Genomic DNA, 22381 nt, shown 5'->3' on the forward strand with positions numbered 1-22381 from the left:
TTCAATTTACATGGAGGCTAAAATGGACATCGCAGTATGCATTGGCTCACCAGTTTCGTCACAAGTCCACACGGCAAGTTCGTTGATTCGGTCGGTGGCTACTGCATTGGCTGATCGGAAATCCGGGCCCCCTTCGCTGGCTGCCGGCGGAGGACGGGTCACACTTTCCAAGAGTTGTCTCCCTCTCTTCGCTCTGCGTACGGAATCGTCCCAGAAGAAGAAGCTGTCCTGGGCCTCCCGGTCTCTTCCTTTTTATTATCATTGAGAGAGGAGGAAGAGCCATCGTTGAGTCCGCGTCGCCGTCGTCTGGGGGCCCACCGTCTCTTCCCTCTCTGTTCTTGGCCGAGCACTGTTAATGTCCGTCTGTGTGGCCGGAAGGGATTAGCAGAAACCCTTCCCCCACAGCTATGAGCTGTTAGAGTTCTTGCTAGATACATACAAACACGGTGACATCGTCAAGCCATAGAGCTTGTGTGGCACGCACTCTGGTAAGTCGCTTAAGTGCATTCCTCCTGGCATTAAAAATGGGGAGGCAGCAGTGTCCATTCGCTTGCCCTCTCTTGCGCTTGCAGGACTCTCCTTGCACCCCTTCATACGATCCAGCCGCGACGTCTGGCGGAGCTGGTCTGGAGACGTCTGGTTGAGCATCAGACGTGTGCACTGCGCCTGACTAAGTGCATTCCAGCCCGTAAGTAGGTGTGGGTCTTGTCGTATGCAATTCCACGCGAAATTTTCCTCGAAGCTTCTGACTGCGGTTTTTTGTTTGATTGTTTGTTTTTTTTAATTTTCACCTGCCTCCAAGAGGAAGCAAGCAAAGGCTGGCACGCGCATGAACAGCTCATACAGAAGTATCGTAATAAGAGGAGTACGAAACAGTATCGACTAAGCTAACACTTTTTTCTGCTCAAATTTTATATTTTTTCTGGAGACGGCATGAACTTTTGCGGATACTTTACTGGATGATGTGTGAAAGCGGAATAGAGATAACCTTCATAGTCCGGATGCGAGTTTAAAAATTAGACAGCTATTGAAGAGCGCCGGCAGACTTGTGTTGTGTTTGTCTGTTTGTGTGTCCCAGCCTCAGAACAGCTGCTTCCATCAAGTCAAAGTGCAGTGTAAATTATGTAGATTCTTGGGAAACCGTTAACCTGAGGTGTAATCCCGCCTACTTCTCCTGGGGAGGATTGGTGCATGTTCATGGGCACATGGAAGCCTTGATACAAGTGGAAGACAGGAACTACAGTGGAAGACTGGAAGACAGGAACTGCAGTACGCAGCAGTTCCTGTCTTCCAGTTCATATCCAGATGAATGTCAACAGAAATTCACTCATCTCGAGCTCAACAGAATTTCCAGAAGCACACGGTGGCCACTTTTCAATACCACACAGTAGGAACTCAACAGCTCCATCGTTAGGAACTCAGTTGCTTTTCATCTGAAACTATGTATGGTACATTGAGTGGAGTCGATAGAGTTTCAGTTGACACTCAACTGCAATTTTTATAAGGGATGGCTTGTCCTGTGGCTAATCCCCCAAAAGGGATAAAAATTATACCACCAGGTGAGATATAATAATTTATCCCTCCAGCACGGTATGAAAATTCAGACCTTGGGGTGCAAAGTATACACTATACATGATGTATAACTTCAATACTTCAAGGTATAAACTGAATCACCGGGTATAGCAAAGGTATAACAAAGTAACCCTTGGGGAGTAAAATATGTACCATATAGAGGTTCAAATTATATACCCCGAGGTATCAATTTAATCAAAAGGACAGGGTATAGTAACGGTATAGAAATGCACGTCCTTGGGTGCAGAATAAATACTGTTTAGAAGGTCTATCGTGTAATTTAAAGGTATACATTTAATATAAGCAGCAAGGTACTACAAAGCTACAGAAATCTAGACGACTGGGTACAGAGCAGTATCCTTCTTTGCACCAAAAGCACGCAAGGAATAAAGTGCATCATGTCTGTACCTAAAATAACTTCAAAGACAATGCGAAGATTTGTGAACCAAACACAAAAATATTGATTTGCAGTAGTACATCAATGAATTTACAAAATCAATGCACTTCTCCTGAGCCTTTGTCCCTTCGAGCTTTAAAATTGCCCTTTTAATGAAGTTTATATTGATGAGCTTGATTATGGGGCAGAGAGGCAGCTCTTGTTCCTGAAAAGACTTTTTTAAAATAATACCTACATGTAAAGCAAGCGTATTTTGTTCTCACCTCTATGATAAGTGACGAAGACTACTCATTACATCTCCGTGAAATTAATTTCAGGACAAGGACGCACAGGTCACCTGAAGCACATACTAAATGTTTAGTGTTACCAAAATGGGAGAAGGCAAAAAAGGAAAACTTACCGTTGCTATCTGCAATGAGGAGTAGTTCAGCCTCCGTGCCGTTTTCCTGTACGATCATCAAAAGATCTCCAAATCCTTGCTGCGCTTGTGCGACGAGTTCTCGTTGGACGGAACAATATTCTGAACTCAAGCAGCAGCTATACACAAAATGTTCAGAAGCTGTCAGTTTCGCTAAACGGCAACAAGAAAAACAAGAAATAAGTAACGACGTAGATAAAGGGTAGTTTATGATAAACTATATCAAAATACGCGCATACATAGTCGTATTTATCAAAACGAACACAACTATCTATCTTTTACTTGGAATTTCGCGTTTCAAATTCTATCCTGCATTTTCCCGCACAGAACGTCGCTGCCAATTTTCCGCCAAAGAAATCCGATATACGAGGGGGGTTCAAGTCAAACCGGGACTTTCTGTCTCCTGAGTGTACAAATGCCTCGCGCTACTTCTTTTTCGTCATTTTCACACGCGACAGTCCTCCGCGTTCACCACGTGGTGGTCCAAAGTTTGTGCAAAACAGAAGACAGGTGCTGGACAAGATGGCCGACAACGAGGTGAGCGCGCACATCGAACAGCGAATTGTCATGAAGTTTCTCGTGAATGAAGGCGTAAAGTAATCTGAAATTCACAGAAGACCTCAGGCTCCATATGGCCACGATAGGCTTAGCCGCAGAAAAGCGTTTGAGTGGCGTAGCATTTCACTCCTGAGTCTAAACGCGCATCAAAACAGTGGAAGCATCCGGGCTCGCCAGCTCCCGAGAAGTTTCGAAGCACCCCGTCTGCGGGTAAGGCCACGGCCACGGCTTCCTGGGACAAGGCTGGCGTTGTTCATGTTGATTTTCTGCCCAGTGGTATCACCATCAATAGTGCATATTACTGCCAGGCTCTCAGGGATGTGCATAAGGCGCTGAAGCAAAAGCGGTCGGGCCTTCCCTTACAAAAATGCCAAATGAGTATGTATAGGGTGTCAATTGTGTTTCTTTTGAGTAATTAAAAACTCTATAGAAAATCGAGCTGTAATGAGTTTTCTCAATAGAAAGTCAAAAGAGTTCCTATTGCGTCCACCACACATGTATTTCTAATGATGTTAGTCAGAAGACTCTCTATTGAGTTTCAAGTGACAGCACCCTCGAATAATTATTCAACATTACTGTCACTTGAAACTCAATAGAGAGTCTTCTGACTGACATCATCAGCTGTATATTTTGCATTCCAAGGGTGCAATGATATATTCAAGAAAGAAAGCGACTATTCTAAGGCTGAAACACAGAGATCAACAAACAGATATCGCCTCTGTCTGGCTTTTTCGACAACGACCATACTGTATATTCATTAGTATATTCAAGGCTGTGATGGGCAACACTTCAAGTAAAATCGTAAACATTAGTGTGTTGTGCGTTAAGCAATCTTATGCTGTACTTTTTCCTCAAGTACTCATGTTTTCAAATGACAACAAAAATATAGTATGTAGCAGCTATCCGTAAATAGCCTTCTTGCATCAGACAGTGACTTGGAAAATTATGTAGTGATTGGCTTGACTATTCATGGGTTCAAACTCTGAATGCAAAACACTAAACCTGTGCAATGAAAAAAAAATAAATCCATAACCGGCAACTCTCCTCACTTCTAAAAAAGTTTGTTTCTGTTGGGTCCTTGTTCTTTGCTGTGCTACTTCACACAGAGTGCATTTAGACAGCTTCTGCAGTCAATCTGTCGTGTATCGTACAAAGCAAAACAGATTGGTGCTCACACAGGCATACACATTTCCTCAAACACTCTGCAGGGAGTTTCACAACTTCGTTCGTGCTTACTACTTCCACGAACCTGAAGAGAGATTCCTTACTCCTGTTATTTACAATTGAACGCACTGGGTGCAACACATTAACAACAACTGAAACAGTCTTCTTACAGTTTCACGTTGCATGCTGCTTGGGGCAGTTCGCAACAATCTCTTTGATGCGACCAAATATGCTGTCATTAGCTACATAGGAATTCTTTCTTCGTGACTTGTCAACACAGTACTTAAAAGAGGAGACTAACATCTTCTTAAAGTGTTCACCATCACTCTGGACAACCTTCTTTCCAAAACAAATTACATTGCCGTAATTAGAAACTGTTTTTCTGATATGATAGTGTTTGATGAGATCTCTCACACAGTAAACTTTTTTACACTTTTTTGGTGTAAATGGCTTGTCCCATGGCGCACACCTTTTTGGTGCTGCCTTTACACTCAAATGATGGGTGTTTTCTAATGCACCCTTTAGTTAAGTGAATTCCTAATAAAACACTGTTATAATGGGTGTTTAAAAACAAAAACACCCTTAAAATGAGAGTATTCTATTGAAAACACCTTTTATGATGGAATTATTTGCTAGCGAATATTCCCTCGCAAATAGTGTAATAGGAGCTTCCGCGGCAGCATACCGACACCACTGGCCGAGACATACAGTTCGACCTTCTTGCTTCTATGGCAAGCAGCACCGCGAACGCGGTAGACTTCCAGCCGTGGTTCCATCGTTGAACCTAAACCGGAGTGCAATGCGTCGCAGGCACGCCTCGTTAGCTTGTTAACACTGTGGGACCAAAGTGAGTGCAAGGCATAAAGAGACCTGGGGCATCCTCAGTAGCCTATATTGGCGTGTCGGATGTATCATATACTGAAATAACATTTGTTGGGGCACGTTCGTTACATGTGGTGGGGCGGGAAACGTTTGTAACGGTGGCGGGAATGTGTTTTTGCAATTAACACCCACGCTTGCAACGAGTCAAAGGTATAAGCTAAATTTCTAACATCCCTCCCTGTCAAATACTGTGTTTTTAGCTCAGGTTATCGTCTATAATGTGATTACTTGCTGAGCGGAGCTGTGAAACCAGCATAATTTTTCTCTCACAAAATAAAACACCATTTTTAACACCATACTCCCAATTCAAATGGGTGTAAAAAAGGTGCATTCGACGGACAACACCTGTTTCAACACCCCACTTTACATCCTTAATGATCCACATTGGATAAGACATGGTGTATGTCGATATTACACGTTTAGTAATGCACTTTTTGCACTCTTTGTGGAATAGAAAAGGGTGTTTCTATAAGAATACACCTTGTTTGAGCAAATAAAGGTGTGAAATGATTTTCTGTGCAGTGTCTTTCCTATTTCTACATCAAGCCTCCATGATGTAGAGCACAACTTTGGCAAGGTCTGCATGGTTAGAAACTTATCCAGTATCTGGATGTGAGGGTGCCTTGTGCCTCTTACAAAACGTGCCAACAGTCCATTCATGCTTTCAAAAGGGTACAACGAATACCCCCACAGTGGTCCCCAGCGCATGGCGCTTTCTACAACATGAATTAGTAGATGAGCATTGTAGGACATGCTTTCAATGCCGTAAAGACTCTCATACTCCTGCAAAAAAATAATCATGTCCTTTTTAACTTCAATAAGTGTCTCTATGCAAACTGACTCAGCAAGTAAGCAGTGCATAATTTCCACAAACTTAATCCAGTGCTTGTAGAAATTCAAAGGAATGCGTCCTTTTAGCACAACCGGAGAATAGAAAAGTAACCAGTTTCTCCAATCTGCAGACTTCCAGTCCTTCACGTCCTTAAGTGACCTTGGCAGTCTTGACAGCTCCCACACTGCACACAAACTGAGGAGCATGCTGTCGGCACTCTGAATGTCCTGCCGCAGCAAAAAGTTGCTACACCTTCTTGACTTCAGCCACAGGAATGTGGTGGCTCGGACAAAACCAGAGCAGACGGCATGCATATAGTCCACGACAAAGCCTGGGCCAAACGTAAAAAATGCGAGTAGTGAGAGCACACTGCTTCAGGTCCCCTAAACTCACCTCAGAAAAGCGTGCAACGAAGAAGGCCGCCACTAGATACCCCACCGTTGCCGTTCGGGATCACTTCAGCTCGCTAAGTTTAGCGGCAAAATGTTTTTGTTGTTTCTGTGAATGAATCTAGTCTTTATATGTCCAAATAAAACGCGTATAACAACTGTCTGTGTCGTGTTTCACTTTTTGGTCCCGTTTTTAAACGTGTTGAGCGATCTGAAGGATCTAGTGCACGGCTGCGTGCATCACATAGCGTACCTGCGGCCAGTGCTGTGGTTTCGGTTTCTTTTCGGCGACTGTCACACGGTTCACCGCCTAGGTCACTTTAATTAGTGGTTCAAGGGCTACCTGGTTGTACAATGGCAATAAAAGGAGCTGAAATCCGGAAGCCCTCGCGTTTTGTTTCGGAAGACTACAACGTCGTCATGCCCAGGAAATGCATCGTGGAAAACTGTGGCCGGTATCGAGACCCAGGGTCAGGAGTGTCTTCCACAGGTAAGTTCCCCTAAATTTCTATTTGTAGAAAATGTACCCGCAAAAAAAAAAAAAGATCGCATTAACATTGTGCTAACTTCTCGTACTTCCAACGCACCCATCCGTGCTGTTTACTACGGCTTTGTAATCGTACGAGTTCGCGCGTGTCTTTAGTTTTTATGATTATCATGTCATTTATTCTTCATTGAGTCTAGTGCAATATCGCGTATTGCGCAGAGCATGCAAAGTGTCGTTTCACTTTCATTTCGTACGTTCCACGAATTATAACACGGAATAGCTTACGCAGAGTAGCCAGGGGAGCAAAAATTATTAAATAGGAAACGACATGTGCATTTCACTAAACCGAAAGTGCAACATATCATAATCTGAAGAGTTACGCGCGAATACAAGATAATGCTTACGTGAATGAGCAACCTCGTTCACTTTCGGTTTGCGGCTTCGTGAACAGCTGCGCTGTGTCATCGCGAGGGTGAGTGATGATAACGCGAGGGCGAATGCTAACAGATTGCCGGTATTCGAAATGAAATCCAGACAGTGATAAGATAACTTCGACGCACAGTAAAGTTCGAGACTGTTCGGTAGTGGCAGGCCAACGCATTTACAACTGAGGTGGCGTGAGCAAATTGATATAAAAAGGCCGAAACGGCGCGGTCTCGTCTCATTGTTGCTATGTCCCCTCTAAAGTTCGAACGAAGAGTTCCTGTTTGAAAGTGAACGACTGCCATATACACTAGAAACGCGTCCTCGTAAAATTAGTGAGGTTTAGTGGCCGGTACGCTATCGGACTCCGCGCGCAAGCTGATAGTTTAATGCCAAATGCGTAAGCGCTCATCGAAAACCGGCTTTCGCGTAGTGGGCAGCGATACGAGCGACACTAACTCTACCATCTACCGTGCTCAAGGCGATAATGCACTGGGCACTCAACCTCTCTATTTTCGCGGAATGATATTCTGATCTGGCCCCGCAACTTAGGTTTTGGTTGGCTGTACCGATGAATACAGTATGGTTACAATTGAGTTACTTGCTTTACCTCATATGTGCAAGGGCGCCGGATCATTTGGTTACGCGTTTGTCACAAAGTCCCTAATTATGCTGTAACCTGACAAGTTTACACGTGTGGGACAATGGCTCGACACGGCTTTCCATTCTTGTTCGTACATCACCTCTTCTGCTTTCCATTCATATTTCTTCATACAGCATACACTACTCAAAATGTATGATGTGGTGGTAAACTGCCATGAACGTTGAATTTAACTCTGTTCGTATTTTTCTTCCAACAGCCTGCCTAAACACAACCCAGAGCAGTACTTGCAGTGGGTTTAGTGGTTAGAAGCTGTGTATGGAAAGGCATATAACTACCGCAAGAGTGATGGTGTTTGCTCACTGCATTTCGAACAGTCATCTTTCTTTGTCGGATATCACCGAGCTAAATTGAGGCCTGATTCATACCCTTGCATACCCCCAGCGCAATCCCAGCAACGCAAAAGTGCCAGCGTTAGGCAGGTATGGACCGCACACAAACATTACCCAACCTTCGAGCATTATGCTAATATTTTTATGCTCATGTATGAAATGCAGGGAGTTGTACCAGACACGCAAGCACCGGAAACACCACCATTACCAAAAGAGGTTGCAGAACTTGGGAAGGATCCACAATCATCTCAGGTACAGTAAACATAGTAAACTGGAAAATGCATTCTTAATGTCGTGCTACACAAATTTTATAAAGCAAGATTTATCTCATAAGACTTGTTTTCATGTTGTTACAGGCATTTTTTAGACAGCACTGGGAAGGAGAGCAAAGCGGGGAACAAGCTGACGCCGAAGGCACAAGCTTGGTGGAAATAGGAGACCTTGAGACTTCGCTTCAGCAGGTTTCTGAGGTACGCAAAGCCCTTCGCCTCAGGGCGGTGCCTTGTGCAAGTTTTGTAAAAAATACACAACATAATCAGTGTTTGTGTTGATGCATTTTTTTTTATTTTCACTTCTTGTATTACAGACAGGATTCGAATTCCTGCATACATCCTCCCCGAGCTTTGAAGTCTTGACCATTCCAGTAGAAGAGCTGTCTGAAGTATGTAAAGTTGCCAAAAAGTATAATAGACAATACAATACACAGACAATACATCTACTGTCTTGCACCATACTTTATAAACTTTGTTCTATGAGACGTAAAATTGTGCATCTTTTTACAACTTTTTTTTGTCTGTTTATTGTAGAAACCTCGAGAATGCTATGATGAAAGTTTGTCGCATAGCCCTGGACCAAGCAGTGAAGTCATGAGAGAGCAAGAACTACCAGAAGAGTACTACGAGGTGTGATGCTAGTACTTACTCCAAGAATGAAGATCAGAAGCTTAATTTTTTCTGTTGTCTGCAGGCTGCAGTGGTCTCTGCATCCTCTACGAGTCCTTCTCAGCTGGCCGAACAAAGTTCTCCAGCAAAGAGGCAGTGCTATGTAAGCATACGTGAATACTTTTCGTGAAATGCATGGCTAACACATCACTCACATCGCAGGAAGTTGCACCAACCCCTCCCAAAAATGTAAACGCCACCTTACAAGACCATTCCTACACATCACGAACTACACCTCGCAGCAAGCTAAAGGTCATCCACCGCCACCTAGGAAGGGCAAGAAAGAGACTATATGCAGTAAAGGAAGCAATCAGGCAACGCGAAAGAAAAATCCGAAACCTGAAGAACATGATCAGTGACCTGAGGAGCAAAAACCTCATCTCAGACGAGGCAGAACAGCAGCTAGAATCTTTTGGTGAACTACCTGATGAACTGCTCAAGGTATGGAAGAAAAACCAAAAACGAAGGCCAACAGGCCGAAGGTACAGCGAGAGCTTCCGAAAATTTGTCACGACAATGCACTATTATTCTCCGACAGCGTACAGGTATCCTGCGGAGCAATTCCCAATGCCTACTGAAGAGACAATACGAAATTGGCTAAACGTTGTTGAGGCCTGGCACGGATTCACAGCAGAATCTTTAACCCACCTGCAGCAAAAATTCAGAGATGCCCCAGATGAAGACAAGCTATGCAGCCTGAATCAGAGCTGTACACGTTACCCAAAAAAAGTAACTGAATACGTTACTCGTTCCTTCGGAAAAAAGTAACTAAGTACGTTACTCGTTACTAAGAAATAAAAGGAACGCGTTCTCGTTACTCGGAAGTAACGAGTTACTTTTATACGTTACATTTGCAGCAGAAATACAGAAAAACAGCAGAAATACGAAAGCATGACCGGCTTTATTTTACTCACGTCATCCATGAATTGCATTTCAATAGCAATTGATACTCGAAACTAGTATCTGACAAGCTAGTTCGCTTCCTTGTAAATATGTCAGCCGCCGAGCTGAAGAGCCGCTCCACTGACGCGCTCGAAGGGACCGCCGTATTCACCCTGAGGAAGAGTTCGTGGACGCGAGGAAAGTTTTCTTTCATCCTCGACAGAGGGTAGTCCTCCTCGATGCGCAAGAACCTCGTGAGCTCGGAGTCTTCAGCAGTTTCCACCATACGACTCTGACGTGTAAACGCGAAGATGTCGTCTGTGCTGGAGCTCGTTGTGGTCGTTGGTGTCCCCGTTGCTGGCGTGCTGACGTAGCACAGCTCTTTTTTCAGCATCTCGGTTACAAGCTCTCGGCGGGTAATGTCGGTCAGCCAGGAAATCTTGAAACGCGGAATGACAGCCGCAGCAAGGAGGAGCTCCTTGTCTTCCATGAGGTGTCCAAACCTGTGAAAAGTGAGCGGTATAAAAACACTCCAAAAACATGCGTCCCGTGTATAATGCACATGAAGAACCTTCACAGAAATATATAACACTGGCACCCGAGTCTGACCATTAAATCTGACGAAGAAAATTCACTAAAACAGCTTATAATCCAGCATGCAGCCGTTTACCTCCTCTGAACGCCATCGAGAAGGGCAGTGACGAGTGGCCCGCAGAACCGTAGCCCTTTCATTCCTTCGTACTGCAGTCGCTGTGTTACGACGGATACGGTTGGTAGAAGGTAGCCGACGAACATGTGTTTGTCTCCCTGCAGGATGTCAAGCGCTGTGCATAGAGGCTGCATTACCTGTACGAGGGTAGAAACCAGTTACTTCACAAGGTGCTAATGCAAGGTATAAAAGGAAGGATACAAAGGATGCACTACACCTTACCTTACAATACTCTTTAATAAATTTAATGTCTGTGCTCCGCTGCAGCACGGGAATGTTGAGCCTTCGGCAGAGTCCGTCGATATCTTTGCCCTCGTCAATGACACGAATGATATACTCCAGTGAATCATAGAGTGAGTTCCACCGCGTTGGTACGGGTCTTCGCAAGTACCGGCCGGAAAAAACTTTTACAACGTCCGCGGCGCGCGCAGATTGGCCTTGTTTGCTCCACAGTGCCGAACATTTCTTGAAAACAGCTTCGGACACTTTCCTGTAGTCTGGGTCCATTTCGGCTCTTGAGGCATCCACCGTTGCGATCAGGTTAAAAGTGTGCGCCGCGCACCGTTGATGGGGTGGTAGACGGAGTCCTGTGTCGCCTTCGTCCAGCAAAGTATGAAGTTCTCTTTCCTCTCTGTTCGGCACCTCAAAGTGCTCAAACGCATCGTCTGTGACAGGAGACAGAAAGAATGTGCTAAACATGAAAACAACAACTTTATTACGGGATGATGGGTGGGGAGTTTCATCGCCGGGGGCGATACTCTATCCCATTGCTGGAGGTAACGCGGGGAATGAAATAATGCGCTAAACATGAACGGTACATAGTTGTAATGTAAAATTCCACTGACCGAAATGCTTTGACGATGTTCGAGCCGTTATCGGTCACAACCTTGGTCACTTTTCCGTGAAGCCCATATTCTTCGAGGATGCTGTTCATGGTCTCAGCGAGCTTCTCGTAAGTCACGCTCCCAATCATGCGACGGCAAGCTAAAGTTGCGATCTTTCGTTGCAAATTGTCCGTTTCGAGCCAGAGTGCCATGACACCAAGGAGGTGCCTTTAATACCAAGAAAAGTGTCAGATATATGAAGATACATACTATGAGCTAGTATTTACCTGTGATGTGAAGACCAGCAGTCAGCCGTTACTGTCACGTACTGCACAGTCCGAAAAGTGTCTTGCATCCGCTGCTTCAGCTCCGTGAACCTGTCCTCAATTCTTGTGGCCAGCATCCTACGTGTAAGCACTTTCTTCTTTGGCGCAGCATATTGCAGCATGCGGACGAATGAATCCTCCTCGACGATCGAAAATGGATGGGATCCGTTGACAACAAAATCCACAACGAGCTTGTCTAAAGTCTCCTGACAGATGTGCCTATGGCATAGGCCCTGGCCATCGATCCGCATTTGCTTGAACGCGGGCTCTGTGCCTGTGGAGGGTTCAGCCTTCCGTTTTTCGTTCACAACCCCATCAAAGATTGCTGACCTTGTTGGATGGATTGCCTGCAAAGCACAGCACGTATGAAGTCAAAAAGGTTATGCGTTCTTGCACAGCAAATGAACAAAGGCAGTTACAGTAATTGTTCATTAAAACAAAATAATAATGAAAAGAAAAAGTTAGATGATGCTTACCTTCACATGCTTCTTCAAATTCGAGTAGGACGTACTCGAAGTGCTGATGCATAACTTCGGAAGGCATAGCAGACACGAAAATACTAAATTCCCGTTGGCTTTAGTCTCCTTGATTTCGAATATGTCGCTTAACGCAGGCCAGGGTGACGTCGTTGTTGACTCCGCCATGCTACTAACAAGCATCAGTGGGCGCTGCAGCCAGGCCAAGCGTTTTTTAAAGCGGCAGGCGACCGGGAGAGAGAATCAAACGAATAGCATGCAAATAATACAGCTAACGGCCATTTACCCCACCGCTTCGCTGCTTTCTGGTATAGTTGAAGAATGAAGGATTCCAGGGAATACCATGAAAAGGTGACCTGTAAACGGAATTTTGAGGACGAAACCGGCAATCGTTCACAAGACGGCCTTCACATTGTCAACGGCACGCGTCCCAGTGACAAAGCCCATGAAAAGGACACGAAGGCAACCTGCTAAAGCGCTTTAAGTGCAGTGATCTCTTCCAAAGAGTAACAAAAAGTACATATTGAGTATTCTGAAACACTGTAGACGTATGAGGAATGATAAAGGTGTCGTGTTCTGGTATTTTCTCTGCCCTGTAGGTTTTTCCACGGGTCGTGTGGGTGAAAAGGGGTGGCACGTGCATCAACGGCGTGGAATGCCGTCATGCGTGCATGGAAACCGACCGCTAGCAGCCGTGGTTGATGGCAGTGAGACAAAAAGAAAAGGAACGAGTAACTCGCACTAACGCGTTACCAATTTTTGTAACTAAGTACTTACTAGTTACATTTTTTGAAAAGTAACTTGGTCGTTACTTAGTTACCAGAAATAGTAACGCGTTACGTACAGCTCTGAGCCTGATCATGGACGGAATGAGCATCAGGAAAAGGTGTGACTTGGACCTAAAGAGTGGAAAGCTGATTGGCTATGTAAATTTTTGACACTCCCTATCACAAGAAGATTATGACGATGCACAACTGGCGACAGATTCTCTTGTTCTGATGGCAGTTGGCGGCACAGTACCGTGGAAGGTGCCCATTGCCTACTTCTTGAACAACGGGTGCACAGGCGACCTGCTCAAATCAATTATTATCGACGGAATCCATAACATTGAGGAGTGTGGCCTACGTGTCACCTCCATTGTTTGTGATAGTCTTGCGTCGAATGTCAGCATGGGGAAACTTCTTGGCTGTCAAATACATGTCCATCAGTCAGAAGAATTTCGCACCTGGTTCCCACATCCTCTGAGACAAGGTGACAAAATATTTCTCATGTTTGATGCCGCACATGGTCTGAAGCTGTTGAGAAACCTCTTGGGAGATAAAGGCACCTTCTGCAGTAGTCACTATGGTGTAAGTGTTTTGTGAAAAGTATATCCACACTTTGGTGCTCACCCTTCTTTCTGTTACAGGAAATCCGATGGAGCTACATCACAGAGCTACATAAGCTACAGGACACTGAAGGCTTCAGAGCAGCAAATAAACTGACCCGAGCACACATCGACTATCGAAAGCACATAATGAAAGTGCGGCTGGCTGCGCAGACGTTCAGTGCTTCGGTGAGCACTGCCTTGAAGTTCTCAAGAATGCTCGGACTGCCGGCCTTTCAAGGGAGCGAAGCAACAGAAAAGTTCCTTGAAGACATAAACGAGTAAATACCCAAATTTTAGAATACACAAAAGTAGAAGACAATACCACATAGTATGTTTATATTTTTAATTTCAATGACTTGTTCTCACTGCTCTCCAGGGCCTTTGACCTTCTCAACTCCTACCGGCAAAATGGCACCGGGTCGAAAGCTCCTCTTCAGCCATCAATGTTCCAGCAACAAAAGGCTAGCATGCTTGCCACATCCTCGAAGTTAATAACACTGCAACTCCCCTCTGGAAGACTCGCAACTCAGGACGGCCGAAGGATGTCCGTCATCAGTCTTGCTTTCACTCTCAGAAGTGTAGCGGAGCTGTCTGAGTACCTCTTCAATCATAACCTGTGCAAGTAAGATAGGCTTTTATTCATGTGCACTTGTCTCCTTCGTGAACATGACTGTCTGCCAGCTAAGCTGCATGTTATTTGCAATTCTGTCAATACGCCTCCACTCAGAGGTTCCAGGCCACGTTGCGTTAATCAAATTTAAGATGGGTGATTCCATCTCTACTTAGGCGAGGTGTTCCGGGCGACTCATCCGATATTTTTTTTCTAACAAGAGATGTTGCAACGTAACATCTATCTACCACAACGCAGCAATTATTTTAAGGCCCTTAGGTTTTTGGGTTTCATTTTTTTCCAGATTGGGGGGGGGGGTAAAAAATCGGGTCAATAACTTGATGACAAAAATTCATGCAAATTTGGGCAGAAATATTACCATCAGGCTGAATTCGGGGAGAATTCAGGCTTTATTGTAGAATAAATGTTTGTTGTACCGTTTATTGTGTGTATTAGAAGTAGAGGTCAATTTTGTATTTTGTGAAAAATTAGCATGTCACTGCCTTGAGCTGCCTAGCTTAGGTTTAGGCGGGTAAAAGGCTTCATACTTTTGAACTGGACGAGAGCTGTTGAATTGTTTTGAAATAGTTGATGCAGCTCGAAATTTAATTGGGGCTGGAAGGCAGGTTATCACGAAGCACGGGGACTTATTAGGTGCTGACAACAGCCAGATCCTGAGAACGAATCTGTCCGACGCTCGGCTTTTGATGCGCACCACCTTTTGTTCCACTCGAAGAGGACCTTCTGCGTTGTGCACGTAGAAATGATACATACAGGACCACGTAACTGCAAGTTACAAGAAAATTTAGCTTGAAAAACAGTGCTTTTTGGAAATATGCCTCTCGTCGGCGCCTCTGTGGAAAATAGAAGCTAGGGATACAGACACAATTTTGGCACTAAATGGTTGAGATTTTTCGCTACATGCTGACACTCAATGTGTCTCTGTGGGATGCAGAGGAGACACGTAGTTCAAGTCAGAAAACTAGCAAATTTGGTTTTCGGAAACAACTTTGCCGATTTTCAATTGAACAATTAAATAACACTGACCTGTTTCGTTTATGTTGACTAAAGGCCCCTATGCCTAGTATTCCATGCAGTAAATTGTAGCACTTTCCGACTACCCACTGCCGAAATGGAGCGCCGAAGATACCTGTCACAGGGCCATTTTATCTCTCGAAAACAACAATTACTAGAGCCAAGATAAGTACTCTTCTATTGTGGGCAGATGTCACGGTACAACATACATCTTTTTTTTTTTACGAATGCTGAGGGGTTTTTACGAAATCTGAGGGAAATCTGACGGAACACCTTGCCCGAGTTGAGATGGAATCACCCAGATGTCTGTTGAATACGGCAGTAAACGAAAGTTGCGTATGAGTGGCCCATATTTCACTCCTTTCTGTTTTTAGAAAGGTTAAGCCGTTCGCAGGTCACATATATATATAGTGTTCAGGAACTTTCTTTATTTTTTTGCAGCCGCATTTGCACATACCGCTTTAGTCAAGATCACTTGGAGATGTTCTTCGGCTGCATCCGCCAGAGGGGAGGATGGGACAATAACCCATCGGCGCTGCAGTTCCGTTATGCCTACAGATCACTCCTAGTACATTGTGATGTGACGAGTTCAGCGTCAGGGAACGTTTCTCTAGACCTGGAGGGAATACAGATGTTACGTCACCAGGGCACAGAACGAGAAGATCGGCACCACGAAGCAGACGCAACTGAAGTGTTTTATGGCGGACAAGCCTCGAGCAATGTGACTGCTGCACTTCTTGGGCATGACTACGGGAACATATCTGGACTCACGGATTTCAGTGACACAGTGCTCAAGTATGTTGGTGGCAACCTTGTGACTGAAGCATGCAAAACAATCACCTGCCATGGGTGCCTGGACACCCTTGTAGATTCTAGTGAGAGAAGTCTCCTCCTTTCCCTGAGGGATAAGGGAGACACCACTTACCCTTCGCTTTTTGTTGTCAATGCCTTACGCTGCGCAGAGCACATCTTCAAACTTCAAACGCGGGCTGCAGTGTCAGCACTTCAGTCATTAGTACTCAAGTCCTTTCAGCTATTCATGGACTTGCACCACCATGTGACTCAGCTGCCGCACTTCACTGAGAGTCCTGAGCACCTCATTGTGCTGCAACAAAGGTCATCATGAGAAAGTATCTTACACTCAGACTCAGGGAGGCATCTCGATGCACCAGCGAACAAGCCCAGGGATCGTATGTGAGACGCATTTTAACCAAGCAGATTTTGTTTAGAAATCAGTGATGAGAGTCAGTGATGTGTGCTTTTTGAAGTGGACAAGATCCAAAAAATGAAAATATGCTAAATTTGTTTGCGTTGGACAGTAAACCCGGGTACCTTGTACTGAATAGTGGTAACGTCCCAAAACATGCAAAGTTACACCAGCAGGTGCCCATAGACAGCTCGTTTCTAAGAAAAATTCGCCTATAAGTCATGGTTCTCCTCATGACCGTGGACGACAACTGGTCGCGCCAAATCCCAAATTCAGAGCTCTAGTGGCTCAAAATCTGATAGCACATTTCTAGACTTTTTATGCTCACAGTACTTGTTTCTGCAGCTTTAAAACATATCGGCAGATCACCTGCGATCAATAATGATTCGCGCGAACATCAGTTTTTCGCGTTTTCCTTAGTACTTTTCCTTAGATCTGGCTCACTTAAAAAAAAAAAGGGGGGGGGGGGCCTCTTCATATACGAACACAGAAACATTAATCATGCAAGATTATGAAACAGCAGCTGTATTATTTATTCCCTTTTACCATTGTCATTTAGTTACTAACTATTCTTACCTAGTCAGTTGATTTCCAATACTGCTGTTATCCATGCTGAATGAAGTGCTGTTGCCCATGCTCTTGATAGTGTAATCTATTAATTTCACTTCTTTTGTAATCATGTAAGATTTTTTTGGCAATGTTGGAACGCCGCAACGCTTCCCTGCTGTTCGTTTTGCGACCCGAGCACTACTAAGATGACATACTGTTGTATGAAAATTTTTGCACGCAAAGGTTCACAACGGACCTATCTGTCAGGAATACATGACTGCTCTGATATTCTGCTAGCAAAAATGAATAAACCTATTGCGAAGCTTTCCATCACAAACATGCTGTTTGTCGGCTTCAGCAGAGAAATGCATCTTCTTCTATGGGCAGATTGGATGATATAATTTGTATCTTACCTGAGTGCTCCCATTTGAATGAATAGATCTGCTTAATATGCTTGTTCGCGCAAACAACGAGGAAGAAAGCAAGCGCACCGTTCTCTTGTAACAGAGTTTCAACAGAACCGTTAAGAAAGCTTACCTAATGAATGTGTGCAATCCGGTGCTTAAGTCTGGGATTTCTCTTTTCCTTGGCAACTTCGCAAGAATGTGGTCGAACTACACGACTCGTATGTACATTCCTTCATTCCGCCATCCGAAGCATCGCAAATGAACGGGCAGCTCACAAAATGACAATAAAAGTACCACGTTCTTTTTTATTGTTGCTTGCAACCACACGAATTTTCACAGGAAAAGCGAACACTGCTACAAACACTTCGCACGTATCGTCGACCGCGCGGCGGGCAGGCCCCGCAGGCGCAGGCGTCCATTTCTCCTTCGATGACTTGGCCTGGCTTGGATTGTGCTTCATCTGGATCTTTAGCACGCTACAATCCAACGCAAGCCAACCTCTGGTAACAATGGGGTATCTAATGGCGGCCTCCGGCATTGCACGCATCGGGATAGGAACAAGTACATGGGAAAATTGCGACCTTGGGGGACCTGCACTGCTTCCTTTTACACCGCAGCTTGGAGCATTCTTCGTTTTTGCTTTGTGGGCGTGTCGAAGAAATGAGTCATGTGACCTCAGCGGAACTTTTTCAGTGGCACTGTACACCCGCGTGTGGCCATTCCCTTTCTTCATTACTTGGCCAGGTTGCTCACACCAGGCGCAACCGTATGCACCATTAAATTGAGTCATGCTCATAACCTCACACCTGGCAACGGTGTCCACGGTGCAAGGTCCTGGAAAGACTTTTGTAGTCTTTTCTTGCCCGTGTGCGTCAGTCCATTGCAGACCCTTTGAAGAGAGACGATTCATAGTCTTCACAAACTGGATGAGAAAAGTGTTCATGACAGGTTTCTTTGAGCCGAACCACAGGCCAGCCATAAGAAGTCTACGCACCTGTTCCTTATATGGAAGTTCATTGACTTGCACTAGCAGTGGCCAGATGCTAAAACTTGAACTCTCAAAGAGAGGTACACCATCGGTGTTGAAGGTGAGGGTGATATCTGTGGGACCGATGGGTAGCTTGTGGTACTCAACACTGCTTGTTATATCTCTCACATCATATGCAAGAGGCGGCTTGCTTGGGGGCAGAATGTTGGCTTCCAAAAGATCTCTTATCTGGGATTCCAGGTCAAGCGAGAAAAAGAATGACGACATGTTCAGCAAATCTTTCAGTTTATGCTGAGTCTTGCATTTGTCGCAGGTGACTTCTTGACTGTCAAACAATTCGCCTAAATATTCATGGCACACACTACAGTACAGATGCTTTGTGCGATGATTTTTGTTCCCTGAAAAATGACTAAAAAACAGGTGTTTTGTGCTGGGATAGTTTGTTCCTTTTGGCAAATGTGTGTCAATCAGTTTAAGCAAACTCTCTGTAGCTTCCTTGGAAACGTCGTGACGCAAGCTGTGGGCCATCACTAAGAGCAATCTCTCAGCTTTGCTTATTTTCGAGCCTTCGTTGAGTGGATCATCCTGGAAAGGACAGGAATTAAGTTTCTGTTAGGGAAATGTCGTGCATTTGACAGAGGCATATGGCAGAGGTCCGTGTCGCACAGCGCACGAACATGCAGTGTTATAGCAATACAGCGTAAAAGAAATCTCACCAGTTCTGTTCTTTTATCAGCTGCTGACGTTCCTTCATCAGTTGCTTCGCCGTCGCTGTCAGACGAAAAATCAGAACTGGCACATTCATTTTCTGTCACGATTTCCTCAGCATCATTGTCAAGCACCTCAGGCGGCTCAGCTTCACTATCGCTTTCCACATTGTCAGCTGAGGTTTCGTTGGTGGAGTTTCTCTCTGTTGAGGACGATAGGGCTGGGCTTCCATGTGACTGCGGCGATGCTGAATCAGAACTACAAGAGTCACTTTCGTCCTCACTCGCACTGAGAATGTCCAACGCACGACGACGTTTCAGACGGTGTTTAGAACGAATTGGGACCTGTCTTGTTGTATCCCAAAGATAAGCACCGTACTGTTTTCGAGGCGGCATTACGAGTACGTAGTCACCGCAAAACAAAGAAGAAATAAAAGTCAGAGCACTACTTTTTGTTTGAACTTTGTCTCCACATCATTGGAAACGGATTTAGTACATCTCAACGAAATGGAACAGCGAACCGCAGGCTGACCGAAGCAACGAGAAAAACTCGGTAAGCCGTGAGCAGTGAGCCGCTTGTTCGTGACCATTTAATTTTAATTTTGGTGTTGACGAAAACGGAACAGTATAATTTTATGAAGTTACATTATTTAAAGCCAAAAAAATTTACGCGGTCACCTCATTTAAAGCCATCGGAATTAACACTTGAATGTAATTTGAGATGTCTGACGGGTGCTCCAGCAAATTAAAAACCACAGCGGCAACACCTGAGTTCGGCCATTTCAATCCATCGCAAATCGCAAGTCCGTCTTTCGTTCTTTGTGTTTGGTTGTTCTCCACGTGTGTTGAACCAGCTGGGCGAACGTGTTCTACTGTTCCGCACGCCATGTCACATATTTTGGTAAAATGGGTTGCGGAGCAGCAGTGGAATGTGTACCCCGTGAAGGCGATTGCCGACACTAAACTACGGATCCGGCTGCTGACAGAACCGGGAGCCATCGAGGAGCTGCGTGGACTTGTTATAGATGTGCATTGGAAGGAAGGTGAAGAAGCAGCGCCCGCGGAGCTACCTAATTTCGGTGAGTTTATTTGTTTCGGAAACACATAATTATATTGATGTCATCTTTTCGTGCACCGTGCTTTGTAGTCAACACAATTCTTTTGCGCAGGAAAGCAGCATGCCCTTGAAAAGAAAAGATCACGGCTTGCATCACAAATTGATTCTGACCGCCAGGCCGATGCGCGCTGTGCTTCAGCTAGTCAGGTGGGCCTTATAGTAACATTGTTTAGACCATAGTAATGAACGATTGATAGCTTGACTAGTTCCGTTATTCATCCTTATTTACTTGTCCTTTATCTGATCTCTGCTGCAGTGACACTTTCGTAAGTCTTTAACGGCTAAAGTGTAAAGCCAAAACGTGTAAAGTCTGAAATTTTTGCATGTGTAACACAGTGTGTGGGTCCTTTCAGGCCAGGCCATGCAACATGTGCACTGAGAAATTAAAAAAAATTGAGGAGCTGGAAAAGGAAAATCAAGAACTCAAGCGTCGATTGGACGCCGCAGACAGCATAACTGGTATTTCTGTGTTGTGGGATCAGCATGCATGTTGGTAACCCATTGTGCTTTTTTATCATTCCCTCACAGATGCAGCCCGAATGGTCAAGAAGCTGCGCAAAACGCTCTCTGACCTGCAGCCAAATCAGGGAGCTGTCATTCCTTGTGGCAAGGTAAATGTTAGCCACTAGCATTTGGGTGGTGAACCTTGTTACAGAGTTGTGTGAGTTACAGAACTCAGTAATACCTCTGTTACATGGCCACTCCAAACAATGGATCCAGTGACTTGGTACTTAATTTAACACGGCAGTTACGTCCAAACCACAGTCCACAACTGTTGCGAATGAGTTACGGTTTTCACTTTGCATGATGACAATCAGTGGCGTAAGCAGGGGGAGAGGTCGTGTGGGGTTTAAACCCCTCCCTGAATGTTTTGAAGGTCCCTTCCACCGCTCTCCAGGGGGACGTATGACTAGAATGAGACAACTGGTGGGGTCTGTGGCAAGCAGAGTTGATTATTTTGCAATATGAAAGGGAAAAACAACTAAAGGGCAGTCCACCGTGATCATCCTTGTGGTGTCCCGTAAATGTCTCTTTCTTCAGTTAGTGAATGCACGGAGTGCTACCAACTGCCACCAAAATCATATGGCTGTGCCATTCAGTTTTTTTTTTTTTTTCTGGGCTGTGTGAGAAATCTCTCTGGGCCTCACTATATCTATGTGCTTAACCAAACCGGTGCATGCCTCAAGAGTGGGTTAAAGGGGTTGCAACACGAATAAATGTAGAGTATGTTTCTTTGCACTGATGTTTACCTGCGCTGAAAGTTTCAAAGTGAAGACGGTAATAGAAGCGCAGAAAATGGGCACTGCGACTACCGAAATTTGTGCTGACATCACAGCCCTCACTGCCGCCAGTGAGGCAGCGCATGAGAAATCTCATGGCTACGACTGCCAATGGGAATGGACGTAGCCTTGAGCTCTGTGACACCTACTGTTTGCTCGGGAGTGTGTTCGAGGGTTCATATCTTGCTAAGTACAACACGTAAAAGAACAGATTGTTTCCTCGGTATCCTGGCGTGCAGTACAATGTGTACAACGTGATGCGTGTACAACAAGTACAATGTGTCAGTGATTTAAGGAACCACGTGTATGAAACTGTCCCACCCCTTTTAAATAGCATGTGCATGTTTTATAAAACGTCCTTCATACTTAGCACAGGCAAGGCCCTTTTAGACCTGTCGATTCGTTTGCAGGTGGTCATGTAATGGAATGCTGCAGAACACCTCCAAACTTAAAATGCTGGCCCCACCACTGCTGTTGGAGATCGTGTCGTCGTCTTCACAGAGCTTTGTTTTGGGAAAAAATCTAAGAGTCTTTCTCCGAGCTTTCAACTCAAAAAAGAAGTGGAGTGTTTTGGAAATTTGGTTTATGTAAATTGCCTCAGGACGAGAGCCGCCGATATTTCAAACAGAGGCTGTTCTTCCTCTGGGAGAACAGTCTCTGTTTGCTGTCTACGAAGACGACTACATGATCACTGCCATCAGTGGTGTTGCCAGCATTTTAATTCTAGAGGTGTTCTGCGGCATTCCATGACATGACCCCCATCTGACAAGCCCACAGGTCCAAAAGGGCCTTCATCTTCCTTATCAGTTTGCTAGATTCTCTACCCTGCTGGACTTGTT

This window comes from Ornithodoros turicata, chromosome 2 (genome assembly GCF_037126465.1).
Source record: "Ornithodoros turicata isolate Travis chromosome 2, ASM3712646v1, whole genome shotgun sequence".
Lineage (NCBI taxonomy): Eukaryota > Metazoa > Arthropoda > Arachnida > Ixodida > Argasidae > Ornithodoros > Ornithodoros turicata.